The sequence below is a fragment of the Brachyhypopomus gauderio genome, chromosome 6, assembly GCF_052324685.1.
Source record: "Brachyhypopomus gauderio isolate BG-103 chromosome 6, BGAUD_0.2, whole genome shotgun sequence".
Lineage (NCBI taxonomy): Eukaryota > Metazoa > Chordata > Actinopteri > Gymnotiformes > Hypopomidae > Brachyhypopomus > Brachyhypopomus gauderio.
In genome coordinates, this window is record NC_135216.1 from 19462018 (window position 1) to 19470158 (window position 8141).

Genomic DNA, 8141 nt, shown 5'->3' on the forward strand with positions numbered 1-8141 from the left:
AAGGTGTTGTGTAATAATGTGGTGTGTAGTAGGGTGTTGTGTTATAGTGTGGTGTGTAGTAAGGTGTTGTGTAATAATGTAGTGTGTAGAAGGGTGTTGTGTAATAAAGTGGTGTGTAGTAGGGTGTTGTGTAATAAAGTGGTTTGTAGTAGGGTGTTGTATAATAACGTGGTGTGTAGTAGGGTGTTGTGTAATAAAGTGGTGTATAGTAGGGTGTTGTGTAATAGCATGGTGTGTAGTAGGCTGTCGTGTTGAGTGGTATCAGGCAGTTGTGCACCAGGGTGTTGTACAAGCCTATCAGACTATCAGATAAAAATATCAGACACACTGAAGTTTATGTACCTGTATGTGTGTGTGTGTGTGTGTGTGTGTGTGTGTGTGTGGTATACATGGTTCCTGTGCCAACAATTCAGTCTCTGCAATGTGAATAGGTATGTGATTCTCTCTCTCTCTCTCTCTCTCTTTCTCTCTCTCTCTCTCTGTGAATTTTTTTCACAATATATAAGGGATTTTGTATTGTAAACGCTTTTATATTGCACCTCAAACAATCTCATGCTAAAACAGCCCTGTGAATGGAAACCAACATGGACATAATGATCACATGTATACACACATACACAGAGCTTATTTTAGAGCTTATGATCTCAGCAGATGACCCACTCTACCAGTCAGACAGGCTGCCACTGCCTCTCCACTCTCAGACTTTCTCAAAGAGACAGATACAGAGACAGAGATTTTCACTGTCAATAACCATATACAAAAGATCTCTAAATATAGAGACCCATGTCTAGTCCTGTAACCCTAACCCAACTCACTCTAACCCTGTAACTATGTGAGATGTGAGTCAGCTGACGTTAGCTGTGTATGTTCACACCTCACTCAGGTTTGGGGAGGGTCTTTCTGTCTCTGTACTGAAGTCTCTGAAAACTGAATCCATAGGACATCTCGGTGGTGTAGTAAACACTGTACATGTATACATATGTGTGTATGTTCATCTACACTGTTCATCTTCTCATCACATTCTGACTGGGGATGATGAAGATCCAGATGTGTCTAACACAGTAAATGTGGGGAGTGTCTAACTCTCATTTGAATACAAATTAGGTTTAACAATAGCTGTAATCCAGCAGAACCTCCACGCCCAGCACTGTCCTCCTCACCCTGCCGTGACTCCTCCCACACACCCTGCACTGGAGATCCACACTGCCTGTTCAGCTTTACTAACTCTAACCACCACAGCAGGTCACGCAGCCCCTGACCTACACTCTGCTCCTGCCCCCTCTCTACCCCTGACCTACACTCTGCTCCTGCCCCTCTCTGCCCCTGATTAAGTCTGTGCTGTAGGAATTCTAAGGATTGTTCTCTCCAGTTCAGGTTCACAGCACTGAATCCAGACAGGACACCAGCCGTACCACCCAGGGCTCAGACAGCCGCCTGCCTCACTCTCGACTGGCTAGACCTGTTGGAAGGGGGGGTGTAGACGCTGTGTCCCTGTCCCTCAGCCTGTCCCTTCTCTCAGTGTCCCCCAGCCTGTCCCTTCTCTTGGTGTCCCCCAGCTCGGAGTCTGACGCTGAAGAAGCATCAGTGATGCGTGATCCCATATATACAGCGCACACGCACACATATATACACGCACACACATATATACACACACACGTACATTATATACTCACACACATTGTTCTGTACTGTGTTGTGTGCTGGGTGCTTCAGAGCACCTACAGGTCGGGAGTCCCCCAGGCATGCGGCCAGGCAGGTATGTTTCCTGCTCTCCTCTTCCATGGCAACCGTTCAGAGTGAAACAGCAAAGACTGCATTCCAGGATATTTCCACTTTCTCTCTTTCTCCTGCTGTTCATTCCTGAAGCCATTAGCAGGGTCATTCCCTGCCCTACACGCCTCACTTCCTGGCAACAGAAACTTTTTCACTGGCATTCCTTACGCCACCTCTCTCTACCCCAGTCCTCGGCACAGAAACCATTTAGACATGCATTCCACCACTCAGTTTCACCCACACAGATCCAGAAAAAAAACAGGAGGTGTCCACCTGCTGTTGTGTTGAACAGCATGGCCCCTGTAACAGAGCAGTCCAACAATGCCAGCAGAATGAGCCATCCATGAGAGGCAGTGTTACCGAGACGCACCTTTTCTGATTATTTTGCGTTACATTATAAACAAGGTACAGGTGTAAGACCATTCACATAAAAAAGCAGCAAGATTTATTTAATTAAAATGTTACACATGAAGTTGGTGCATAACAACACTGACATCTGTTTACATACTGTCATAATAGCTTATGACATCATCTAATGTCACCATGTGGACCCTGCAGCAACTGTTTAGGTTAGCATGTATGTTTTACAGTTTAGCTTAGCATGTGTGTTTGCATTAGCATGTGTGTTTTACAATGTAGGTTAGCATGTATGTTTTACACTTTTTGCTTAGCATGTGTGTTTAACAGTTTAGCTTAGCATGTGTGTTTACATTAGCATGTGTGTTTTACAATATAGGCTAGCATGTGTGTTTACATTGGCATGCATGTTTTACAGTATAGGTTAGCATGTATGTTTTACAGTTTTTGCTTAGCATGTGTGTTTACATTAGCATGTGTGTTTTACAGTCTAGGTTAGCATGTATGTTTTACACTTTTTGCTTAGCATGTATGTTTAACAATTTAGCTTAGCGTATGTGTTTACATTAGCATGTGTGTTTTACAATATAGGTTAGCATGTGTTTTTACATTGGCATGCATGTTTTACAGTTTTTGCTTAGCATGTGTATTTAACAGTTTAGCTTAGCATGTTTACATTAGCATGTGTTTTACAATATAGGTTAGCATGTGTGTTTACATTGGCATGCATGTTTTACAGCAGGTATCACCAAATGGCGGACCGCGGTCCGGATCCGGACCCGAACGCCGTCCTGTCCGGACCCAATTACATTCCTGATTAACTGGATACGGACCCAAATGCCAAAAAAATTTTAACGGGAGACTATATTTTAAATCGGAGACGAGTGTTACATCCACCACCCATTTGAGTGTTACGTTGCCCCCCCAGCTCAACAACTTTCGTTCGCCAAACCCCCCCCCCCCCCCCCCCCCCCCCCCCCCCCGCTCAACAACTTTCGTTCGCCACCGCGGACCCGGACCTAAGGTCTGAGCTATCTGCCAAAAATGGACCGCGGAAAGATTTAATTGATTACCCCTGTTTTATAGTGTAGTTTAGCATGTATGTTTTACATTTTTTGCTTAGCATGTATGTTTTACAGTCTAGGTTAGCGTGTATGTTTTACAGTTTAGGTTAGCATGTGTGTTTACAATGTAGGTTAGCATGTATGTTTTATAGTTTAGCTTAGCATTTGTGTTTTACAGTTTAGGTTATCATGTATGTTTTACAGTTTAGCTCAGCATGTATGTTTACTTTCGCATGTGTGTTTTACAGTGTAGGTTAGCATGTGTGTGTGTGTGTTTATCTGCTAACCCCATGTGCATGAGGCAGTTTAGCAAGAGCTGTTCCACTTCACTGAAGCTCGGGTATCTGTTCATTTGGCACCTGATGGAAGCATCCGGGCTCTTTATGCCATTCAGCTCAAAGGACAGATATCTTTAGTTTGTTTGTCTGAATGACGCTAAAATTATTGTTAGTATCTTTAATGTAGCATCAATTTTGAGGTAATATTGTAATCCCACTATAATATTATAATCCCTTTCTGCATTATCCCACCCCTTCCATGAGAGCAACCCTCTCAGTGGAGTCATCAGAGAAGCAATAACAGGCCCACACAGCACCAAGCTGCCTATCTAACCTTAGGTGACATGTCTGTGCAGGAAAGTGGTCATGTCAATGTGATTTCACTAGTTATCAGTGTTTGTGCTACTTATCACTGGCTAAGTTGGCGATCAGATCCTAGCAGTTTCATGGCTGTGCAGCAGGTCTGAATCTTCCATAAGATGCAGATGTGAGATCAGAGAAGATGCAGCCAAGCAGGCACTGCAGAGATGTGAAAATGCTGGCATAGGTCATAGGTCATAGTTCATGTCTGTGTGCTCACACACGCAGGGGTGTATGCATGGAATGTGAACAGGCAGACAACCAGAAAGACAGTGAGAGAGAGAGAGAGAGAGAGATAAAGAAGAACTGGCGTATATTTCTCTAAGATCACAGCCAATCCTCACTGCATCCAGCAGATCACAGCCAATCCACTGCCTCCAGATATCTGTGGAATGGATCAATAATTCTGATTTGCATAGACCTGATTTTAAGTGTACAGTATACGTAGCTATGTAGTATGTAATACATGTGGGAAACTGAGTGGAAATATTCCTGCACTGAAATATGAGCTTGTTTATTTATTTGTCCTAACTACATAGAAACGTACTGAGATGAATTACGACTACTTTCACTTTCAAACTCTAGCTATAGAGTCTATGCACAAATTATGGACTTAAAGGGTAAAAAAGGACCTGTTGGCAATAATAACAATAACAATAACAACAACAATAATAATAATAATAATAATAATAATAATAATAATAATAATAATAATATCACAAGGATAAAATGTGAGCAAAATGTAGGCAAGTTATTAAACAGAAACAAACAAACAAGAAATGTACATAATATTCTGTACCCTATTACTGGTCGGTAGTATATTCAGTCATTCACTGTCCTGTCAAAAAATAACAAACAAGTATTGTAGTTGTAACCCACTCCGCGCATTCTGCATCCTCGTGGGCTCTGGAGAATGACAGATAATGGAGCCCTTGTGCACGGAGCCTGCAAGCATCTGACGATTTGTAAGTGACATTTTTAGCTGTCTGTTGGCGCTTGGCCTATGACAGCGCTTCTTAAAACTCGACAAAAGAACTAAACGTACGTCAAAGATTATGTATGTGTCTTAAAGAGGCTTATTTCAGAAACATCAAAGCTATCAATAGCTGGCCGGCACAGTGTCATATAGGGTGGAGCTGTTTTGCTGGGACGCGTAAGAATGCTCCCCACCTAGTGAATGAGAAAAGGGTTTCACCTCGCCAAGGAAGAGACTCGCAGTGCGTTGCTTGGGCAACCACAAGTCCAACCCACTATCTAAATCAGGCCTACCTGTCTTATGTCACGTGACCGATCCTCGTGTTGTTCGACCAATGAAAACAAAGAACAGGTGTGCTTGTGCTAGTTTCGGAGGTGGAATCCAAAGGTTAGTAAAACACGACGACACTATAAAATTACTCATTCACTCTCAATTTGGAGTCGCATAATCCTCATCTGATGTTATTGGATTTTTCTTAGAGACACTTAAAAACAATATATACAATTATATCATGAATCTATCCAATGTGTCTTTATAAACTATTTGGATCCGCGACGAAGGATATCATATCAAACGTCGGGATTTCCTCAGCACATGAGCACCGTTTAAAGACCGGACTACCGGTCACCGGTTGGAGTTTTACTCTCGGTACCCACGTCCCCACTTTACGTTACAGCTTTGCATTTCGACGCTTGGCGTGTCGGCCGTCATATCCAGGTGAGTTGCTCAGGCAGCCGAACAGGTTAATTTTTACGGCATGAATCAGTACCTATAAAAGCCTCAAGGGGGTTGCCGACAGGAGCCTCGAGGCTATTTACCAGCGCAACAGTACCGCAGCCGTCCAAGTCAGGCGATTTGTGGCGGCGGTGCTGTGTTAAGTTCCGTTCGTTACTGCCCCCACACGTTTAATAAGCTTCAGACCTCGAGACACTGATGTTTACCACTTTGTTATACTGGTGATTGTAAACCGAATTCAGTTGATCAGGAGTTGCATAGATTTACTCAACACGTTTTTTTTCTCTTAAAGTTCAAAACACTGATGACGTAGGCTTATGTTTCTTCAGGGTGTCAAAATGACAGCTCCTTGGTGGAGGTCTTTCGTGGGGAAAAGGAGAAAGGCAGCCAGAGAATCCGCTCGTGTTATGGAGCAAGAGCTTTACGCTCATGCAGCCTCTGAGAAATGCGCTGAACCGGCACAGCCGTCCTCCGCAGACCTCGCGCAACAGAAGACTTCCCCGGCCAAGTCACACGCGGAAGGAGATACTTCTTTGCTAAGCGATGAAACGTATGACGACTCAGCTGTCCAACCGACTTTCAGTGAGGGCACGGACCGCCGTAACCTGCGTGTTTCCCGTTCGGGCCGCTTTAAGGAGAAACGGCGCACGCGCGTGGGTTTACCACAGGACTACAAGGATGAGGCCTACAACGAAGACCCGACAAAACGAGAGACGCATTCTCCCAAGTGACTCCACGAGAGACAGACAGAAGCAGAAGACTAACACAAGTCCTTCTGCAAAACTACCGTTTACCTCGGAGGAACTGACATCTGCACTTAACTTATTATGCATTGGGGACAGCAACTGTGGGCGTTTGGCTAATTATCTATGAAGGAACATATTAGTAGAATGTTAAGCTGTTTCCCTACATGCTGAAGATGCTGACCTAACATTTTTTTTAAGTTTTAAAATAACGATATGCACATGTGCATGTCTGTAATGGTGTACATTGTTGTAGTTCACTTGTATATATTCTAAATTTAAAATGTTTTATGAAGGATTTTATGTAGGCTATGTATATTATTATAATATATGATGTGTTATTCGGAGCACATGGAGCTGTTACCCCCAACCTTGGAGAATGGCTCCTGCAGATCCCAGAAACAAGATCAGAGCTCTCCACCCAGAAGACTACAGGCCTGGGAACAGCTGAGATACTACGCAGGTCCCTCAAGCTCCCAGACGTCTGGTAGAGGACCTGAGCTTGAAGGACAGAGACCACCCAGAGGAGGCGAGTGGGGAGGTTTTTAAATATATAAAACATGGTGGAATGATTGCATAGTGAAAAGTGATGGTTGGGGAGTATACATTAAATTTGTCAGTTAAAATGATGTCAAATTAACTGCTTATAACCAAAGACAAATTAGAAGGAAGTTCCTTGTAACCATACACTCCATCCACATCTGAACACAAAAGCAATGAAGGAACAGTTGTTTACATGAAATATAGACCAAATACAGACCATTACAGGTCAGTGTTGACTAAATTAGTCAACTGATTATATTTTACCATGACATCAGTGACTTTAGTGATTATACATGTATGCACTTCCATTCCATTTAATGAAGTGTAATATTTATAAAGTAAATATCTGCAATCACACCAAGACTGATCTAGTACAAAGAAACGGGTAGCAGTTCATTTACTGAGCTACAATGTACGATAATCAGTTGACCAGACACCATCTACTGGGTCACAATGTTATGAACTTTAGATATGCATATGTAGTGATCTTATATGAGTGGATTATGAATGAACAGTAATGCAATTTGGATTAATTCCAATATAATGCACTAGATTATTAATGTCTGGGATTAAATCAGGTATTGGAAGTTCTGTTGTGATGCTGAGACAAATATGTGCTAAATTATGTTTACTAGTGTGTGAGTCTGTGTTCCTGTGAACTCAAATGAAATGGGCAAAATGATCTGGGAGCAAAAAAGAAAACTGCAAAGAAAATAAATCTGAATTGATACTGAAAACCGTGTGAGTGTCAGAGCTGTGTGACAGACTAGCTATGGCTGAAATCCTTCTGTGTTTGAGTGGTGATGAAATATGAACTGATACTCTAGTATGTCTTAATGGTCATCAGGGAGCTTTTGGCTGTGGTTTTAAGCTTAACTGACCCTGTGTCACAACATTCTCTTCTTTTCTCTCTCTCTCTCTCTTTCTCTCTCTGTCTCTCTTGTACTAACTCTCACCTCTCTGTCTCTCCCTCTACCTCTCTCTGTCTCTCTTGTACTAACTCTCTCTCTCTCTCTCTCTCTCTCTCTCTCTCTCTCTCTCCCTTAGGAGGCCTAATATAGTGTTCTGGGGCCCTATATTCGGAGTACACCAGATCTCTTTATCTGCTCCATTATTTCCATGGTTTCAGTATATTTCAGTTTTTTATGTACTTTGTACAAATGACATGTACAGTAATGCTGTACAGATACGTTGTTAAAAATGTTAAGTAGGTTGAACCAAGCTGTGAGAATGATAAGCAGCTCGAGAAGACTACAATGTATAGGACTACAGTGCATAAGACTACAGTGTATAGGACTACAGTGTATAAGAC